Here is a 4,993-nt window from a genome sequence, read left to right on the forward strand (position 1 = left end):
TTAGTGGGCTCCTCTTTAGGAGAACCCAAGACTTGTCTGAGTGGTGGATAGTGTTTGAGCCAGGCCCTTTTAGTTTTCTTCCATTCATTTGTGGAGAAACTGGCACCCTTAGGAAACTGCTTAAATTTTGTTTCATTATTCCCTATGTTTGGATTATGTCCACTCAGTCATTCAACACATACTTACTGTATTCAGTCATTCAACACACCTGCTATATGTCAAAGTTCCTGCCCTCATGGAGATTATATTCTATAGTAGTGATAATATATGATATAGTAGTTATATATATATATATATATATATATATATTAGGTTGAAGAAAAATAAAACAAGGTGGCATGATAAGGGGCTAGAGAGTGATGAAGACTGATACTTGAGGAGGAGCAGAGGAATCTTCTCAGAAGAGGCAACATTTGAACAGTGACCTGACTGAAGTAAGGAAGTGGCCATATGGCTCTTGGGGAAAGAGGTCTCAGGTAGAGGAAATTGGACTCAGAAACAGAGACTAGATTTGTGGTTACCAGGGGCAGGGGGTGGGGGTAGGGGTAGGGAAAATGGGTGAAGCTGGTCAAAGGGTAAAATTACCAGTTATAAGATGAATAAATTATGAGGATCTAATGTACAGCATAATGAATACAGTTAACAATACTGTATTGTATACTTGAAAGTTGCTAAGAGAGTAGATCTTAAAAGTTTTCACCAAAAAACTATGTGAGGTGATGGATGTGTTTCCTAACCTTACTACAGTAATAATTTTGCCATTTATACATATATCAAGTCATCACATTGTACACCTTAAAATTACACAACGTTATATGTCAATTATATCTCAGTAAAGCAGGGGAAATAAAAGTTACAGGAAAGTTTCCAGACTGTGGCAGGCAGGGCGTGATTTTTTTTTTTTTTTTTTTTTTTTTGCTCTTGTTGTTTTGTTTTTGGTTTTGGCCGTGCTTTGGCGGCTTGTGGGATTTTAGTTCCCCAACCAGGAATCAAACCCAGGCCTTTGGCAGTGAGAGCGTGGAGTCCTAACCACTGGACCACCAGGGAATTCCCTGTTTGATTTTATTGTTGTGGCTGTTTTATTTGGGACATAATCTTAAATTGAAAAATAAAAAGAAAGTCAAAGTGAAAAAAAAAAAAAGAAGTTCTGAAGTCGAGGGAATAGCAAGTGTAAAGTGCAGGGACCGGGGTGTGTTTGCTGTGTTAGAGGAATGAGCTAGGAGGCCAGTGTGGCCGGAGTGAAGAGTGGTTGAGAAAGAGAAGTAGGAGATGAGTCAGAGAAGCAGCCAGGGTCATGGAAGGACTTTGATTTTATTCTAAGTGTGCTAGGAAGCTGCTGAGCAAGGGAGTGTCATGATCTGAATTTTATTTATATATATATATTTTTTCCCATAGAAAGCAGAAAAATTATTCCTAAAGATGGCAGAAATAAGAAATTCATCCTGAAAATATACTTTGGTATATATTTTTGGTATAATTCTGGTGAGACAGATTTTCCCTCTGAACATGTTCTCCTACTGACTGCCCCACTGCAGTCTTACCGTGCATAACAGTTTTCAAACGTTTCCCTCATTCTCATGTTGTGAGCAGGCAGGAGCCACCTTCAAACCCACAGGATCCGAGGAGACACAGTAACATTATTTCTCAGAAGGATGGTACTTTCTATCTCGGAAGAGCACATAAACATTTTGTGGAGGCAGCAGAGTTTAGATTAAATAGACACATCATTCATCAAAATGTAAAGAAGGAGACAGGAAAAAATACTGCATTCTAGAATAAGATATTCAAATGTGGTGTGAATGTTTAAGGCAGCTGACGGCCAAAGTGGGCAAGTCAGGGAAGGTGGTCTGGGTATGGAGGTGCTTTTGCATCTAGAGGAGTTCTCTTCGTGACCTCAATGACTGAGCCCTGGCGAGCAGGTCTTCTTCCTCAAGGCCAGTGATGTTTGAGGTACCCACCAGATGGTTTCATTTTTCAACTGTGGTCCAAAGAGAGGGTTAAGTTGGGCCAGAACTGCAATCAGCCAAAAGAGATAGCAGCAAACTGAACAGGTCACCAAGATGGTGATGATAATGATGATAACTCCCCAGTTGGGACCCTTAGGGATGAACCCAGGGCACCAAGAAGCCAAGGAAGCCCTAGAACACACTCATCACGACGCGAGGCACTGTGAAGCCAGTATACGCCATGGTTGCTGCGGGAGGTGTCAGCCCCTGCCCTGCCACCTCACTTTGGTCCCATCCAGAAGTGTCAACTTGAATTATATTTTTCAGAAATGCTTGCCTGCTGTGTGGGGCGAGGGAGGAAGCAAGGGGACCAGTTAGGAGGATGTTGCATAATCTAGCAAGGGATGATGGTTTGGATAAAGAGGTTAGCAGTGGAGGTGGAGAGAAGTGTTCAGAATCAAGCTCTATTATAAAGGCAGAGCAACTAGAATTTTCTGATGAAAAAGGATGTGGAGTGTGAAAACGGGAGAGGAGTAAAAGAAGATACCAAGGGTTTTGGCCTAAGCAACTGGGTGAAAGTAGTGCCATTTACTGAGGTGGGAAGTTCTGGAGAGAAGCAGGATTGAGGGTGGCCATGGTAAGTTTGAGGTGGCTTTTAGATAGGTGATGGAGACATGGAGAAGGTAGTGGTATTAACAAGTCTGGAGTGCTGGGGTGAGGTCAGCTTGGATATATAAATTTGGGAGTCATTAATGTAAGTTTTGAAAGCCATAGGACTAGATCACGGGTTGGTATGCTGTTTTCTGTTTGCCAGCAGAAGGGCAAACAGAAGGTCCAGATAGTAAATATTTTAGGCTTTGTGGGTCATACAGTCGGTCATAGTTACTTAAGTCTGCCACTGTAGTATGAAAGCAGCTGTAGGTAATCTATGAATGAATGAGCATGACTATGTCCCAATAAAACTTTATTTGTAGAAGCAAGTGGCAGGCCAGATTTGGCCCATGGACTGTAGTTTACTAACTCTTGGGCTACATGATGCTACTAGGGAGAGTGTAAAAAGAGAAGAGAGAGCTCAGAGCCCTGGGGCACTCCAACATATAGAGAAAATGGGAGGAAGAGGAGGATCGAAGAGACTGAGATACAGAAAGTGGCAAAGTAAGAGGAAAATCAAGAGACGGGGCTGGCACAGAAGCAAAGGAAGATGTTTCAAGAAGGACAATATGATATTGTGGTGCCAGTAAACACTGTGAAAGATTTTGAAATGAGCGCCCCCCCGCCCCCACCTGCCAAATAGAATGTCTGTCTAGTATACCCTTTAGGGTTATCTTCATCTTTCATTGTCTTTGAGCTATTTTATAACTTTTTAAGTTGTGGAAAACTGATCATAACCAATGATTCTTGTCCACAGAAATGAATTGCATCCTGTGGAATGCAACTGATTGCGCTGGTGGAATGCAATTACCCTGTGGATAGACCAGTTCTGCATCTATTTGTAAATCTGTTCTAGCATTCCTTATTGCTTTAATACTTGGGCTTCATTGAATTCTTCTTTGAATTGATTGTAACATCTTATTAGTTCCCTCATTAATTAATGATTAAAAGAGGGGCTTCTCTGGTGGCTCAGTGGTTAAGAATCCGCCTGCCAATGCAGGGGACACGGGTTCGGGCCCTGGTCTGGGAAGATCCCACATGCCGCGGAGCAACTAAGCCCGTGCACCACAACTGCTGAGCCTGCGCTCTAGAGCCCACGAGCCACAACTACTGAAGCCCGCACACCTAGAGCCCATGCTCCGCAACAAGAGAAGCCACTGCAATGAGAAGCCCACACACCGCAACAAAAGAGTAGCCCCCGGGCTTCCCTGGTGGCGCAGAGGTTGAGAGTCCGCCTGCTGATGCAGGGGACGCAGGTTCGTGCCCCGGTCCGGGAAGATCTCACATGCCGCGGAGCAGCTAGGCCCGTGAGCAAGGGCCGCTGAGCCTGCGCGTCCGGAGCCTGTGCTCAGCAACGGGAGAGGCCACAACAGTGAGAGGCCCACGTACCGCAAAAAAAAAAAAAAAAAAAAAGAGTAGCCCCCACTCGCCACAACTAGAGAAAGCCCACACACAGCAACAAAGACCCAACGCAGCCAAAAATAAATAAAATAAATAAATTTTAAAACTAAAATAAAATCATTGATGTGTTCATCGTATATTTGTATGCGAGTCATGATTTTACCTTTTATTTTTTATTTATTTATTTTTTATTCATTTTAACATCTTTATTGGCGTATAATTGCTTTACAATGGTATGTCAGTTTCAGCTTCACAACAAAATGAATCAGTTATATATATACATATGTTCCCATATCTCTTCCCGCTTGCATCTCCCTGCCTCCCACCCTCCCTATCCCAACCCTCCAGGTGGTCACAAAGCACCGAGCTGATCTCCCTGTGCTATGCGGCTGCTTCCCACTAGCTATCTACCTTACGTTTGGTAGTGTATATATGTCCATGCCTCTTTCTCGCTTTGTCACCGTTTACCCTTCCCCCTCCCCATAGCCTCAAGTCCATTCTCTAGTAAGTCTGTGTCTTTATTCCTGTTTCACCCCTAGGTTTTTCATGACATTATTTTTTCTTAAATTCCATATATATGTGTTAGCATACGGTATTTGTCTCTCTCTTTCTGACTTACTTCACTCTGTATGACAGACTCTAGGTCTATCCACCTCACTACAAATAGCTCAATTTCATTTCTTTTTATGGCTGAGTAATATTCCATTGTATATATGTGCCACATCTTCTTTATCCATTCATCCGACGATGGACACGTAGGTTGTTTCCATCTCTGGGCTATTGTAAATAGAGCTGCAATGAACATTTTGGTACATGACTCTTTTTGAATTATGGTTTTCTCAGGGTATATGCCCAGTAGTGGGATTGTTGGGTCATATGGTAGTTCTATTTGTAGCTTTTTAAGGAACCTCCATACTGTTCTCCACAGTGGCTGTATCAATTTACATTCCCACCAACAGTGTAAGAGGGTTCCCTTTTCTCCACACCCTCTCTAG

The 4,993-nt window shown here is 42.8% G+C and overlaps 1 pseudogene; it reads right to left on the reverse strand.

Annotated features, from left to right (window-relative positions):
* Nucleotides 1-1,929: 1,929 nt before the first annotated feature.
* Nucleotides 1,930-2,189, reverse strand: LOC132530766 (V-type proton ATPase subunit e 1-like; annotated as a pseudogene).
* Nucleotides 2,190-4,993: the final 2,804 nt, after the last annotated feature.

This window comes from Lagenorhynchus albirostris, chromosome 12 (assembly GCF_949774975.1).
Source record: "Lagenorhynchus albirostris chromosome 12, mLagAlb1.1, whole genome shotgun sequence".
NCBI lineage: Eukaryota > Metazoa > Chordata > Mammalia > Artiodactyla > Delphinidae > Lagenorhynchus > Lagenorhynchus albirostris.